The sequence below is a fragment of the Loxodonta africana genome, chromosome 2 (genome assembly GCF_030014295.1).
Source record: "Loxodonta africana isolate mLoxAfr1 chromosome 2, mLoxAfr1.hap2, whole genome shotgun sequence".
Taxonomy (NCBI): Eukaryota; Metazoa; Chordata; class Mammalia; order Proboscidea; family Elephantidae; genus Loxodonta; species Loxodonta africana.
The window spans coordinates 177,094,955-177,112,221 of NC_087343.1; positions in this window are offsets into that span (position 1 = coordinate 177,094,955).

Sequence of the window (17,267 nt, forward strand, 5' to 3'; positions counted from 1 at the left end):
CTCTTTCCTATAGGGTCACTATGAGTTGGTATCAACTCAACTGGAATCAACTAGAGAGAGAGGGAGAGAAAGAGAGAGCCCCTGGTGGTGCAGTGGTTAAGTGCTTGGCTACCAACCAGAAGGTTGGTTCTTTGAGCCCACTAGCCACTCCTCAAGAGAAAGATGTGCCAGTCTACTTCCATAAAGGTTTACAGCCTTGGAAACCCTATGGGGCAGTTTCACTCTGTCCAATAGGTTTGCTATGAATCAAAATGACTCTATGGCAGTTGGTTTGGTTTATGTATGTATTAATGTACATTTATAATATATATTAATATTCATTAATGTACCTTTTAAATACCTAAATCTATATAGATAGATAGTTCAGATTTAGGTTTTAAAAAGGGGCATTGATGAAAGAAAAAGTCCTTAGGTTCGGAACACCTTTCCATGTCTTCATTAAGGCTAAGAAGTCTGTGCTGTTTCGTGTCCTCAGCAGTGTAACTGCTCACTGGTCAGTCATAGCATGGCACTCTGGGGGGATTTGTCATCTGGCTTCACTGTCTCCACCGTGAACCACTTGAGGTTTCTAAACATTTTCTATTTTTAAGCAAACAGGAGTCTACTTCTGCTTTCTGAATTTAGCTCCTTTTTTCCCCCAGACATGTGATGACATGTGTCATCCTTTACCTTCCTCCCTGTGGCCCCTTCCAGAGCTAATAAAAAACATCACACATTCTAAAGTCACTGTTAATTAATGCCGATGTTTGCTTTGCTGATATTGCTGTAAAAAGTGCTTATTTAAGGGATGAAAAGTGTGTTGTTTCTAATTCTCCACACAGCTTCCAGTATGTGCCTAAAAATCCATGGATGACTGGATTTGGGTGCTGAATTACTGTCCCAACTAGGCCACTCATGAACGTTAACTGTCTGATGCTTGAGGAAAAACACATAACTCAGGTGAAAGAATGGCCGAATGTGGAGATGGGCAGAAGCTGGAAGGTTCTGGAACACATAACTTTATGTGGCCTGGTAAGATTTACAGTTTTCAGCTCCCTAGATTCCTAGAGAAAATAATTTTTGTCTGCCTTACAAATTGTGGTTCACCTATGGTTCTCCATTCAAGATGCACAATTTCCTAACTAGGAATTTGAACCTCACTCTTTTTTAACTGTACAAGGGCTTTTGAGTTGGAGCACTAACTATGTGACAGGCACTGAACCAAATGTTGTATACTCAGTATCTCACTTAAGAAGGAAATTGGGCACCACAGATAATTATGATAATTATAATAGCTGTCATTTATTAAGACCCAACATTTTGGCTGGTGCTTTATACACATTTTTTCTTCTCATTGCAGGGTAGTGGTTAAAAATATGAACTCTGGAGCCCAATATTATAGGTTTCAATCTGGGTTCTGTAACTTGGTCAGCAAGTGACTTTGGCTAATTGGATAACCTCACTAGGCCTCAGTTTCCTCAACTGTAAAATGGAAATAATCAAAGTATCTATTTTATAAGATCGTTGTGAAGATTAAATGAGATCCTGTATATATCCAGTCAGGTCCATAGTAATGACAATGATAAAAATGAAAATGTTAATAATAGTAACATTCATGTAGCATTTACTATGTGCCAGGCAGTCTTCTAAGCACTTTACACATAGATGGCATTACTGTTCCTGTTTTACAGGTGAGAAAATTGAAGTGCAGAGAGGTTAAGAAACTTGCCCTGCATTGTATAGGTAGGCAGTGGGGGAGCTGGGTTTTGATCCATTAATGTTAGCCATTGTTAGTGTTGTAATCTACAATTCTTACAAGCTAGATAAATATTTGGATTGACAAATAAGGACATTATATTTCTGCTAGACAAGAATCTTGGATTTCTCTTAATAATCTCCACTTATACTTGATTTGGCTCATAACGTAATTGGTTTATTTTCTTCCTTTACTGGATTCATCAGATAAGCTATTCTCCTTTGATGCTTATTTGCTTAGTTGAGCAGAAAGTACTTCCTAGATATCACTTGGGAATAATAACATTAGTTTAAGAAACAAATTTAAAACATCTGTGTTTTAAGGCTCAGGTGAAGGCCTACCTCTTCCAGGGGGCTTTGAAACTTCCCTTTCATTTGAAGCCCTTTAGAGCCCTCACAGCTGAGATCTGCAGCACAGTTTGCTGGCTTTTCATCCCACCTACATGCTATAGAACCTCCATCAGTCCTCAGCCTCACCTAGAATTGTTTCCAGGATTCTTGGTGGAGTTTCACATGAACTTGTGCAACTCTGGCCTCTTTCTTGATTACTGTGGCCCAGAAATCCACTGGTGGTGGACGTTACCACCACCCTACACACCGGGGTCCTCTCTGTGAACACTGATTTCCTGCCCAGGGTGCTCCCAAAGCCATAAAACCCCACTGGGAACTTAAATGGTGTTGCTTTCCTTACAGAAATGCGGACATTGCCCCTCTCTGTGTCTCGCCATTTTATTTGGTTTTCTTGATCTTGTAGTGGCTCTGCTTCAGCTCATATCTCACAAAATCCTTCCCGTCAACAGTTCCTTTAGCCTCTGCTTATAGCTCCCCTCCCCATCAGCTTCAGACTATAGCAGGTGGAGGCACTGGGTGGGTGCCTGATTTTTTTCTTTGTAGCTCTTATTACTAGTGGTATTTACGTATTTATTTTGTGAGATTTCTGCCTAATGTCTATCTTTCCCATTAGATGGTGTTTTAGTTCCCTAAGACTGCTGTAATAAATTACCACATACCATGTGGCAGGGACATGAAAGAAGGGCCTGGCAACCTGCTTCCATAAAGATTCCAACCCCCCCAAAAACCAAACTCATTGCCATTGAGTCAATTTTGACTCATAGCAGCCATGTATGACAAAGTAGAACTGCCCCATGGGGTCTCCAAAGCTGTAAATCTTTAAGGAAGCAGACTGCCACATCTTTCTCCTGAGGATGGCTGATGGGTTGGAACAGCTGACCTTTTCGGTTAGCAGCCAAACACTGCAACCACTGTGCCACCACTTCCATAAAGATTACAGCCAAGAAAACCCTATGGAGCAATTCTATTCTGTAAAACATGGGTGGCCATGAATCAGAATCGACTTGATGGCAAAGGGTTTGTATTTTTGGTATGTGGCTTAAAACAACAGAAATTTATTGTATCACAGTTCTGGAGGCTAGAAGTCTGAATTCAGAGCATCAGCAGGGCCATGTTCTCTCCGAAGGCTCTAGGGGAAGAAACTTCTTGCCTCTCCTAGTTTCTGGGAGCCCCAGGTGTTCCTTGGCGTGTGGCAGCATAACTCTAGTCTCTCTGTTGTCACGTGGCATCCTTCACTATGTGTCTGCCTCTCTGTGTCTCTTCTCCACTTTTTATAAGGACACCAGTCATATTAGATTAGGGCTCACTCTACTCCAGTATGATCTCATGTTAAATAATTACATCTGCAAACACGTTATTTTCAAATAAGGCCATATTCACAGGTACAGGGTGTTAAAACGTCAAAATATATTTTTGCGGAACACAATTCAACCTTTAACAGATGGCAGACATTATGAGGGAATGGAGTGAATATGGTTTGTTTGCCATCTCGTATTCTGAGCAGCACAATCTGGAATACAGTAAGAAAAACCAAAAACCAAACCCGTTGCCGTGGAGTTGATTCCAACTCATAGAAACCCTATAGGGCGGAGTAGAACTGCCCCATAGAGTTCCCAAGGAACCCCTGGTGGATTCGAACTGCTGACCTTTTTGGTTACCAGCTGTAGCACTTAAGCACTTATACCACCAGGGTTTCTAGTAGTGCTCAGTAAATATGGATTGAATGAATGAGTAAATGAATAAATATTCTATTCTACTGAATCCACACCCCTCCAAACCAGAGACCCAGGAAAGGAAAACATAAGTTCTAGTTCAAGTTAATGCCTAGGTAGAGCCCAGCCACCCTCTCTGCAACTCTTGGCACTGCAGACCCCAAGTTCACCTGTTAATCAGACAGAATCCAAATCTAATTTCAATTTTAGGTATTATACTTAGGTTAAAAGATTTGTAGACCACACGGTCCTTCTAAATGGATTGGAATCTTTGGAGTTGGAAATAAAGCCTTCCTCACTGTAACATCCTCCATTTCGTCGAGCATAAGGCCTACAGCAGAATGCGTAGAAGATCTTCCCAAGGAAATATTTGTTGGATCCAGGCAAACGTGATGGCCAGGAAGAATGCTGGTCAGCTCCTCAGAGTCTCATCCATCTGCTGCTGCCTTCCAGCCATGTCTGTGGAGGTGGTGGTTGAGGCATGGAAGACATTTCTACAACAACTTTTCCATTTAGTTTACCTCTTTGGACATGGTTCACACCACCTTGTATCAGGTGCTGAGAGATTATTTCTTAAAAACATAGGCGGGGCATAGAAAGCCTAAAATAAGGTGAGGAAGATGAGCACCTCATGACTGCTTTCTTCCACACCAGGCAAGGGGATGAGCCAAGTGCTTCCTGATTTGCCCCAATTTACAAAGATCTAGCCTAAAATAAGTAGCCCAGTGGTGCAGAGCTTTTTCCCCAGGTAATATCTGGCCACAAACTCTTGTCTCTGCCTCTAAATGAAAGCCAGGAACATACCTAACCCACATCCATGGTCTGTTTCCAAATCAATCTATACGAGTGGTTCTCAACTGGTGGCAGTTTTGCACCTGCAGGGGATATTTGACAATGTTTGGAGTCATGTTTTGGTTGTCACTACTCATGGTGGGGAGTGCCATCGGCATCTAATTGGTTCGAAGCCAGAGATGTTGCTAAATATCCTACAATGCACAGGAGAACCCCCCACAATGAAGAATTACCCAGCCTATAAAGCCAAAAGTGCTGAGGTTGAAAAACTGTGGCCCACACAAGTCCAAAACACAGGGCAAAGAATCCTCTCATACAGAGAGCCCTGTTTTTCTCAGACTTCGCTTCAAAAAAGGTATGGTGCTTACTGTTTAAGGCACTCAAGTTTTTCCTCTTTCCTCCTGCCTAAATGTTAGTTCCTAAGGGTCACTGCATCATGTTCCCTCAGGTGCAGCCTCCCAAACTTAGAGAGTGCACATTAGGGGGCGGCTTGCATCAGAATTGCAGCCCCACTGCTGTAGCAGGAGCCAAGTCCAGAGCGGGCAGGGATGCCACTGTCAGCTCTGGCTGAGCTCAGGGAAGACAACTCTGCTTCTCTCCAGTCTCATAGTTCTTCATTCCAGAAAAAGGCAGAAGGTGAAACAACTGGGGGGGTCAATACAAGGTGTGTTCAAAGGCTTGCTCAGAAGGAAGGACTTACTTTACTAGCTGTTCTCACTCTCCAGCAAACACTCCCTGAAAAGCCCTTTTCTTAATGCTTTCTCCATGGCACGTTCCTGCTTTAGAGGCTTCAAATGGCTCACCTGGCATAAGGGGTTTAGAACCAGCTCATCTGGGTTTGACCAGCTGTATAAACTCCCATAGGTTACTTCATCTCTCTTTATCAGTGCCTGGTACACTTGGAGAAAGGACTCTTGAGACAGTTGCTTTTGGGTGCCATTGAGACTATTTTTGGCTCATAGTGACCCCATGTGGCAGAGTAGAACTGCCCCATAGGGATTCTTAGGTTGTACTCTTTACAGGAGCAGATCGCCAGGTCTTTTTCCCATGGAGCCGCTGGGTAGATTCAAACGTTTTGGTAAGTAGCGGAGCACTTAACCATTGCAAAACCTGAGTTCCTACTCTTGATACTATATGTCATTATTTTAAGATTCTGCTCATCAACTATCACAATTTAGTAAGATGTATTGAAATCTATTAGCTAAGAATTAAAATTGTTTAGTAGTAATTAATACTAATTTGCATATTTTACATGGCAGCTCTTTACTTGAGCCTCAGGTTTTCCTTTTCTGCAAAAGGAGGATGCTGTGAGCAACCATTTTGATTGTGGATTAAACAACCTCTCCAACATCAGCCATGGGCCTCAGTTAACATTTACTGTCTACCTTGTGCCAGGAACTACGCTAAGTGCTTTAGACATTATCTGATTTAATCTTCACCATAACTCATTTTTCAGAGAAGTAAACTACAGCTTAGAAAGAGGATACTTGCTCAAGGTCACACTGCCTGTAGGTGGTGGATTTATTTAAACCTTGTAGAGTCAGAATTGACTCAACGTCAATGGCTTGAGTCCAACCACCGAGCTCTACTTTAATGATATAGGTCAAAGAGCTCTGGATAATGTGTAATATGTGGGCACATACAATGTGAGAATGTTAGTATACTAAACACTTTACAAGTAACACAATCCTACAATACCATGAGGTAGTCCTCTTTCTACCTTTATTTTATACTTGAGTAAACTGAGGCACAGAGTGGCTAGGTAACCCCGTGGTCAAATAGCTAGCAAGTGACGGAGCCAAGATTTGAACTGTCAGCTGAATTGGGAGATCCTACACAAATGCCTATACAAAAGTTGGACTATACAAAGAAGAATGGGGCATCAGGATTGGAGGATGACTCATTAACAAACTTTGCTTGTTGAAAGTGAAGACGACTTGAAGCACTTACTGATAAAGATCAAAGACTACCGTCTTCAGTATGGATTACACCTCAACATAAAGAAAACAAAAATCCTCACAACTGGACCAATAAGCAACATCGTGATAAACAGAGAAAAGACTGAAGTTGTCTAAGATTTCATTTCATTTGGATCCATAATCAACACCCATGGAAGCATCAGTCAGGAAATCAAATGACACATTGCATTGTGCAAAGCAGCTCCAAAAGATCTCTTTAAAGTGTTAAAAAGCAAAGATGGCACCTTGTGGACTAAGGTGTACCTGACCCAAGCCATGGTGTTTTTAATAGTCTCATATGTATGCAAAAGCTGGACGATGACTGAGGAAGACCAAAGAAGGGTTGATGTCTTTGACTTATGGTGTTGGTGAAGAATATTGAATATACCACGGACTGCCAGAAGAATGAAAAATCTATCTTGGAAGAAATACATCCAGAATGCTACTCAGAAGCAAGGATGGTGAGACTATGTCTCACATTGGATATGTTATCAGGAGGGATCAGTCCCTGGGAATGTTCCCGGAAAAGAACATCATGTTTGGTAAAGTAGAGGGTCAGAGAAAAAGAGGAAGACCCTCAATGAGATGGATTGACACAGTGGGTGTAACTGCAAACTCAGTGCCATGAGTTGGAATCAACTCGATGGCAACTGCTTTTTTTGGTGTCTAGCACAGGAGTGGTGAATAGAGAATGCTCTATAAATATTTGTCCAATGAATGAACTGGAGCTCCTATTACATGCCAGTCCCTCCACATACATTGTCTTACAGTGTGAGCATACATTAATACTGACATTTTCCAATGAGAAAACATGGTTATTGAGCCCACAATCACACAGTTAGAAAGCGGTGAAGCCAGATTCTGACCCAGGTTCATCTGGATCCAAAGTTTTATGTCACTTCAAAATTTTACTGGAGTTTGAAAACTAATCATTTGCAAGTCTGTAGTCGCGTGGAAGACATTATGATTAGCGGTTAAGCATGTGGGCTCCAAATTCAGTTGACTTGATGTCATGGATTCAATTGTGTCCCCCCAAAATATCTGTCAACTTGGCTAGGTCATGATTCCCAGTATTGCATAATTGTCTACCATTTTGTCATCTGATGTGATTTCCCTATGTGTTGTAAATTCTTTCACTATGATGTAATGAGATGGATTAGTGGCAGTTATATTGATGAGGTCTACCAGATGAGAGAGTGTCTTAAGCCAATCTCTTTTGATATATAAAAGAAAGAAGTGACCAAAGAGACATGGGGACTTCATACCACCAAGAAAGCAGTACCGGGAGCAGAGCGTGTCCTTTGGATCTGAGATTCCTGCACGGAGAAGCTCCTACGCCAAAGGAAGATTGATGACAGAGACCTTCTTCTACAGCTGACAGAGAAAGCCTTCCCCTGGAGCTGACGCCCTGAATTGGGACTTGTAGCCTACTAGATTGTGAGAGAATACATTTCTCTTTGTTAAAGCCATCCACTTGTGGTATTTCTGTTTTAACAGCACTAGATGTCCAAGACAATTGGGTTCAAATCTTGGCTGTATCACTTGCTAGCTGTTTGACCATAAAATAAAGGTAAAAACAAGACTACCTCTTGGTGTTGTTGTAGGATTAATTGTGTTACTTGTAAAGTGTTTAGAATAGTGCCTGGCACATGGTATGTGTCCACATATTGCACATATTTGCTTTTATTCTTCTTCTTGGGAGTAGAAGAGCTTTTAAGATTATATGCCATTGCTTATATATTTAGGATTCTGCTCATCAATTATCCCAATTTAATAAGAAATATTGCAATTTAATAGATGATGATTAAAATTACTTTGCAGTAATTAATACTAATGTGCATCTTCTACATGGCAGCCCTTTGGCATATCCATATTAAACAACAAACTGGTATTTAACAACATGTTGTTAAATTTAACCGTCTTGTTAAATCTGAATTAAGTGTATCTTGGAGAAACCATTTAGATTGTCATTAAGGTTTAAGTTCCCTGATCATTTTGGGTGTTGAACCACAGCTGCCCACAAAGCTGTTGATTCAAGGTTTGGCAAGCACTTGTGAACATTTATGGATGACTACACTAACTGAGTCACATCCACCTAGAACAGCCACCTGGGACTGAACCACATCTTTCAGAGCCAGAAGCCTGTCTTGCTGGCTGCCAAGGCCCAGGTACAGTGAAATCTAAAGCACTTAAGTGCATTTACACAGTGATTGCTTTGCCCCAAGTGCCCCAGTAACTCCAGAGGGTCACGCTGCCTCCTCTGTGCTTGGCAGCTGTGTGTGCGAGCAGATGGCTTGGATGGGAGCATTCTGTGTGAAGATAGTTGCAAGTCAAATTGCACTCCCCTGACACAGACTGAGGTCAACTGTTCTTGCAACTACTCCAGCTAGGACCTGAAAACAAGTTACCAGGCAGAGTTTTGGAGGGCAACGAGGCATTGCCATCTTTCCTTAATAAGAGCACACATACATGCATGAAGACGTGCACATGTATATGTATATGTATACACACACACACACACACACACACACACACAGATCCCCAAGATTAATCCTGGAGTTTCTCTGCTGAGTTGTCCAGTTGGTTCTAGCCCATCCCTTTCACTGCAGAGGGGAAGTTTCAAGAGATAGAAACGCAAGCTGAGAGTGGGGTTTTTTCTTCACCGCTGCCTATCTTTCTCTCAGAACATTGCCCAAGAGGTCTTGGGAAATCTCTATTCATGGAGGAAGGCAGGGGATAACAACAATAACAATGATTAGCCCTTATTGGACTCTGTGTGGTAGACATTTGGCAAGAATGCCAATTAATCTCCCCGGTAACCCTATTTGCACCCTGCATTAGTTCCACTTTACAGTTGAGGACATTGTAGAGGGACAGAGAGTTTGAGTAATTTGCCCAAGGTCACTTAGCTGTAAGCTGGCAAAGTTCACATTTGAACATGGGTGACCTGTCCCTAAGCCTCTATTCGTAACCAATATCCTATATTCCTTTCCAGGACTCATGGTGTCTTTTGTAGGTGTTTCTGGCAACAGAGCCCTCTGTTGTCCTCAGTTCAGGAAAATTGTTTTCCTTACTTCATGTAGGAGTTCAGTGGCGTGCAAGTGAGATCAGCTCCATTTTCAAGGGCTCCAGAGAAAAGAAAAGATGGAGGAAAAGTTATAGAGGCAGAGTTCAGAGCAGGAAAAGAAAAAGAAATTTGAGCAAAGTATTAGAACTCTATTAGGAAATGATATAAACAGCTGTTAAAAAAAAAAAAAATGAAGCAGTTCTCTAGACACCAGTATGAAACTCCAAGAGAAAAAAAGCAAGGAGCAGAGCATGCGTAGAGTTGCTCATATTGTGTTGCAAAATTAAAATATACATGTGTATTTATAAATGTGTAGGCTTTTCTGGTGATGCCGGTTTGTCCCTGTAAGGGAAGCTATTTCGAAGGGGACAGGCAAGGAAAGAGGTTTCATTTTTCTGTGAACAATTTTTGATTTTTGATTGTTTATTATGAGCTTGTATTACCTACTTGAAAAGGTGCTTTTTAGCTAAAGCTGTGAAACACACTGGTCTGTACTGTGTGGTGGTGAGTACGTGGCTGCAGGGAATATTCCCGTAGGCACTGAAGATGTCTTATCAGGGATGGAAGACTGGGTTTAGGGCCTTTCTGATGACTCTGTGGAAACCCTGGTGGCGTAGTGGGTAAGTGCTACGGTTGCTAACCAGAGTTGGCTGTTCAAATCTGCCAGGTGCTCCTTGGAAACTCTATGGGGTGGTGCTACTCTGTCCTATAGTGTCGCTATGAGTCAGAATCGACTCGACGGCACTGGGTTTGTTTTTTTTTTGTTTAATGACTCTGTGATTTTGTTATTGTAATATCCCTAGAAATGAAGACTGTACCATATTCCCTTGAAGAAGAAATTGAAGTTGTCAATGATTTCATTCTACTCGGATTAACAATCGATATCCACAGAAGCAGCTGAACAAGTACTTTAAAATCTGAGGTTTTGGATCTAAAGTAAAATGGCTAATCTAGTGTTAAAGGCTGAATTCATTTTTTCCTTTTTCCTTTCCCTATCTTGGCACAGCAGATGTTAACCTTTGCGCTGACCCAATCAAGTGCCTCAGAAAATGCTTTTCTCTGTGGGGGTCTTGACACACATGCTAATTGTAAGTTTTTGTGTAAGATATTCGCAGGAAATGTGCTGCCCCCAACAAATTAATCTATACAAGCTGTTTTCGGAAAATACGCTGTGTAACGATCTTGTGACTATCAGGTAATCACCTCAGGACCATCCAATAAGCACGTACCCCTTACATTTCTGCCTTGTATCTGATCCTAAATTCCCACATATACCTTTGTAACCAATCCCTGCTAAGCTTCGGCTTCAAGATAGCCCACCTCTAACTCCCCTGATCGTCTTTCAGCCAATCCTAATATTGTAGCCTTAGTTCCTGGGGCAGCCCTATAAGGATGGTTGTTTCTTTGTCCCTCCCTGGAATGGCCATTTTCAATTCATGATTTTGGACATTTTTCAGGTCCAGACTGTTCTCTGGACTTTCAATAAATCTTCTTAATTTTACTTTAACACAGTATGTGTTTTCCCTCTAGGTCACAGCAGTCAAAAAATCAAATGGCATATAAAAAAAAAATGGCGTATTGCACTGGGCAAATCTGCTGCAAAAAACCTATTAAGAGTTTTAGAAAGTGTAGATGTCACTTTGATGACTAAGGTGCACCTGACCCAAGCCATGGTCTTTTCAATCATGTGAAAGATGAACAATGAAAAAGAAAATCTGAAGAAGAATTGACACATTTGAATTGTGGTGTTGGTGAAGAACACTGAATATATTCAATAACAAAGAAATCAGTCTTAGAAGAAATACAACTAGAATGCTCCTTAGAAGTGAGGATGGCTTAATTTGGACATGTCATTAGGAAAGACCAGTTGCTAGAAAACGACATCATGTTTGAGAAGGTTGAGTGTCAGGGAAAATGGGAAACCGTTAATGAGATGAATTGACACAATGGCCTCAACAATGGTCTCAAACTTACCAACAGTCATGAAGATGGCTCAGACCAGGCAACGTTTCTTCACACAAGGTCTCCATGAGTTGGAGCCAACTCTATGGCAACTAACAACAACCATGTTCCCTATGAAGACAATAATTTGAGCATAACAGGTTGTCTCTGCCTGAGGGTGGTCAAAAGATCCAATATGGTGAGCATGGCCTTGGTAACCCCCAAACATATGAGTATACACTCGATATGAGCGTTTTGAGTTTTTGGTAATTTATCCTTCAAAAGCCTGAGAATCTATACGGTATCATCAATTTTCTCCTCTATCACGTTCCCTGGGGACCCTGGTGGCATAGTGGTTAAGTGCTACGGCTGCTAACCAAAGGGTTGGCAGTTTGAATCCGCCAGCTGCTTCTTGGAAACTCTATGGGGCAGTTCTACCCTGTCCTATAGGGTCGCTATGAGCCTGATTGATGGCACTGGGTTTGGTTTTGGTTTATCATGTTCCCTCTCAGTCAGTTGTTTTCTACACCTTGACCCTTTGGCCATATCGTTCTTCTTGGAGGGTTCTGCCCCAGACTCAATGTTAGCTTAAATTAGTCATTCTCAGGGAGATTTTCCCTGACTGCTTTATTTAGGCAGGTCCTCCATCATTCTATAATACATTACCACATTTACTGTCTTTGAAGAAATGTATTCAACTTGACATTACAAGTTATTTGCCTGTTTGTTTATTTGTTTGCCTGTTTATTGTTTCTAATCTCCCTCACTGGGCTTGGAGCATCCTGTGAGCAGAATCATGTCAGTTTCCTTCCTACCATCAACTGAGCGCACACCACAGTGCCTTGCATGTAGTACAAATTTTCCTTCATTTCTATTAGTTTGTCTTTTTCTGTTGGTGTTGATTTGTAAGCTTTCCAAATTAACTCTACCTAGTAATGCTTGGTTGATTATATGAACTGCAAATACTTTTTCCAAGTCTGTGACTTCTTTTTAACCTTTATTTGAGATGCCTTTTCTCGTACAAAAGTTTTTAATTTTAATGTAGAAATTTATCGATCTATTCCTTTATGCTTTATTCATTTCAGATCTTTTTAAGAAAGCCTTTTCTTCTTCAAGGTCATAAGCAGAGTCTTCTATATTTCCCTTTAAATTATTTAAAGTGTTGCTTTTCATATTTAAGTCTTTAATTCAAGCTGAATCAAATTTTGTAAATGATGTGAGATTGAGATCTAATTTTACTTTAATTTTTCTATAACCCATTATCCAACTCCATTTTTGGAATAATATTTTCATTCCTGATGCTATGTCTGTCTTATATCTAGTTTCCATATTTGTATGGGTCACTTTCTGGGGTTTCTATTCTCTTTTATTGATCTATTCATCCATTGGCAGGCTGGAGCAGCTCTTATGAGCTTGCAGAACTGATTGCTAAATATTCAGGAATTTTACAACCTGTTGTTAAACTGTTGGGAGCTTGAAATTAGCAACTGCTACAAATCAGGCCTTTTTTTTTTTCTCAGAGAGCCAGTTTTCCAGCACACCATTTGTCTGTAAACTATTACTACCAACCAGTTGCCGTCAAGTCGATAAGACTCAGGGGACCCCATGTGTGTCAAAATAGAACTGTACTTCATAGGATTTTCAATGGCTGATTTTTTGGAAGTAGATCACCAGGCCTTTCTTTCAAGGCACATTTGGGTGGACTCGAACTAACCTTTCAGTCAGCAGCTGAGTGCGTTAACCTTTTACACCACCCAGAGATTCCAAACTATTACTATACTCTTAATTTATTCAGGTTTCAACAGATCAATCCCTCCAACTTCTTCTTTTTCTTTAAAATTGTCTGGGCTATTTTTGCATTTTGCTCTTCCATATGAATTTTAAGCCCAACAGACAAGTTTCATTTGAAAACAAAATGAACTAAAACAAAGAAACTGTTGGAATTTTGATTGAAATTGAACTGAATTTTTAGATTAATTTGGGGAGAACTAGCTTTTCACTGTTGGAATTTCCCATCCCTGAACATGGTATGTTTTGTTATTATTTATATCTTTCTATATATATATATATATTTATATAATTATATTTCTTCCATTAATAACATGTACATCTTTTGTTTGATTCACTACTAGTAACCTTATTTTGTTTGTATTATAAATCATAATTCTTAAAGATCACATTTTCAAAAATTATACTAAATTGTACAAAATTCATTTGACTTCATGGTTGAACTTTCCTATTATCTCAATATTTTGTAAGAATGATCTATGTAGGCAATCACATCATATGCAAAAAGTAAATTTTTTTCTTTCTTTCCAATGCTTAATATTTTTCTTATTTTATTTTGCTAGCTAAAATTTTGAGTGGAATATTGCATAGAAGTGATGACAGCGAGCATATTGTGTTTCTGATTCTAAAGGGAAAGCTTGTGAAGTTTCACCTTTACATGGGATGATCACTGTAGCTTTTTAATTGGTGCCCTTCATCAGATGAAGAAGAATTCTTCCATTAAGACTTTAAAATTCTTTAATTCTGATCACTTTCTTTCCTGCTCCATCCCTATGTGTCTTACAGGTTGTCATCCAGAAGTTTATTCCTACTTTATTTTTATTACCCTCACATTAAAAATGATGTTATTATTCTCTTATCTAGTCAGTACTGCTTAGATTTTTCCCACATATTTTCCATTGTTTTTGCTCAGCATTTTTTCTTTTTTTCCCTAGTGGTTTAATTTCATTAGCAGTCTTCTGGAGGAGTCTCTTAGGAGTTCATTTCTTTTGGTCTTTGTCTGAAAATGTCTTTATTTTGGTCTCACTCTTAAATTACGCTTTAGCTGCACATTCGTTATCTTCTGGTTACAATTACTTTTCTCTGCCACTTTAAAGTTATTATGCTTTTCTTCTATTTTCAAAATGAAAAGTCATCACTTTATTTCTTTGCAAATAGTCTATATTTTCTATATGTTATTTCTGAGATTTTTATTGATCTACTATTCTGCATTTTTACTTTGTGTTTACATATGGCCTGACCTTCAATCTCTAAATCTCCGTTCTAGTTAATCTGAGATATTAGAACAACAGCTTCGGTAGGTCTCATTCTCTCTCCTTTTCTCTCTAGTCTTTCCTGTGTCTCTTTTGCTGTTTAACCCATCAAGTTTTTTTTTTTTTTTTTAATATTATTGTACTTTTTTGATACCAGAAGCCTTATTTGGTTCTATTCCAAAACTGCCTGGTGGTATTTGATAGAGTCTTTTTCTTTTTTTTCCTTTTCTTTATATATTTAATTTCCCCCTTTTATCACTCATTTTATAGCCTTCTCCTGATAGTTTTATTATCTGAAGTTCTTTTTTGTCTTATTCTGATATTTGTTGTATTGATAATTTCAATTCTTGATAAATTGGTTTCACATTTGTTTTTTACTTTTAACATTCTGAACACAGGAGAATGTTTTCTTCAAGGAGCTTTATATTTTTGTTTTAAACTGAAAGTGTGGTATAAGTTAATTTTTTTCCAAGTTCATTTGTCAAAGTTGATTTATTCCCCCATATGGACAGCCAGTTGTTCTAGCACCATTTGTTGAAATGGCTATCTTCTCTGTGTTGAACTACCTTGATGACTTTGTCAAGTTGTATTGACTATATACATGTGTGTCTATTTCTGGCATCTTTATTCTGTTCCATTTATTTGTAAGTCCATATGTATGTCAATACTGTACTATTTTGATTATAATAATTTTACTGTAAGTCTTAAAATCAGGCAGTGAAAGTTCTTCACTTTGTTCTTCATTTTCAAAATTTCTTTGGCTATATTAATTCATTTGCATTTCCATGTAAATTTTAGAATCAGCTTTTTAATTTCTACAATAAAGCCTACTTGGATTTTGATTGGGATTTTATGGAATCCATAGATCATTTCCAATAGAATTGATATCTTAATAACCTTGAGTTTTCCAATCCATAAACTTAGTGTGTCTTCATTTAGGTCTTTTTTGCTTTTTCTCACCAGTGCTTTCTAGGTAACATTTTGTTAAGTTTTAAAATATTTTAAATAGTATTTTAAATTTAATTTCCAAATATTTTTGCTAGTTTATAAAAATGCAGATGAATTTTGTACATTTATTTTGTTACCTTGCTAAACTCATTTATTAGTTTTAGTAGCTTTTTTTATTAAAAAAATTTTATATGTACATGAATATGTTTTCTGTGAATAATTAATAATTCTTATTTTCATTCCTCTCTAGGTAATGTATCTTTTTTAGTCTTGCTGCTTTTAAGGTATTTTTTCTTTCTTCAATGATTTTTAGAACTTAATTATAATGTTTTATGGTATAGTTTTCCTTATGTTTATCTTACTTGGGGTTTTTGAGCTTTTTGAAATTGTAAATTTATAATTTTCATCATTTTTAAAGTTTTCAGCCATTATTACTTCCAAAAAATATTTTTCTGGGTACTCTTCCTCCTAGGATTATAATTACATATAATTAACTCATTTATTATTGTCTCATAGGTCACTGAGTCTCTGTTTTTTCCCCATTACTTCGTTTTTCTCTTTGCTGTAGTTTGAATAGTTTTTACTTTGTTTTTAAGGTCACTATCTTTTCTTCTGCAATATCTAGTCTGTTGTTAATCCCGTATAGTTAATTTTATGTTTAAATAGAATGTACTTTTTAGCTCTAAAAGGTCCATTTGGTTCTTCTTTGTATCTTATATTTCTCTTCTCACTATGTTCCAGAAGGTTGGCAGTTTGAATCCTCCAGGCGCTCCTTGGAAAGTCTATGGGGCAGTTCTACCCTGTCCTATAGGGTCGCTATGAGTCACTATGTTCATGTTTTCCTTTAAATCACTGAGAATGTTTATAACAGCTATTTTTTTATGGTCCTTGTCTGCTAATTCCATCATCTCTGCCATTTCTGGATCTGTTTCTATTGACTAATTTTTCTCCTAATATGAATCACATTTTCCTGCTTTATTACAAGTCTGGTAGTACTTGATTGGATGCTGGACATTGTGAATTTTACGTTGTTGAGTGTCTGGATTTTGTTGTCTTCCTTTAAAAAGGTGTTGAACTTTGTTGTGATAATCAGTAAATTATTTGTAGATTACACTAATCTTTTGAAGCTTATTTTTAAGATTCTTTAGAGTTGGTCTAAAGTTACTTCTACCCTAGGACTAATTTAGCTCAACCACTAAGGTGTGATTCTTAAGGGGTGGCTACTGAGTGCCCTCAGTGTTTGATTAGCACTACATGCTGGCTGGTCAGAACGCAAATCTCTTCCAAAGTTATGTGAGCTCTGCTAGTTTTTCTTCTTACTGTTCCAAGGGTTTAGTTTGGCTGATCTTGTGGAGTTTTATCCTATACATGTGCAGCTTAGTATTCATGAACAGAATCAAAGGTATCCCTATGCAATTTTTTGGAGTTCTTTCTCTGTGTAGTGCCCTTTTCACTGGTACAGTGTCCTATGAGGCTGTGTGTCTTAGCCTTTTGGAACTCTTATTTCTGTCTTCTCAAATCATTGAGTCTTCTGTGTTCTCTTTCATTTCTCTGTCCCAGAGAAATGGTCTGGAATTTGCATACAGGCAGAAAGTGAGGGCATTCATGGGCTCACCTTGTTAATTTCCTTTCTCTTAGAGATCACAGTCCTGCACTGCCTTTTGTGCAATGTTTGAAAAAATTTATCTGCCAATTTTTCGAGTCATTCATGGTGGGGTAGCAA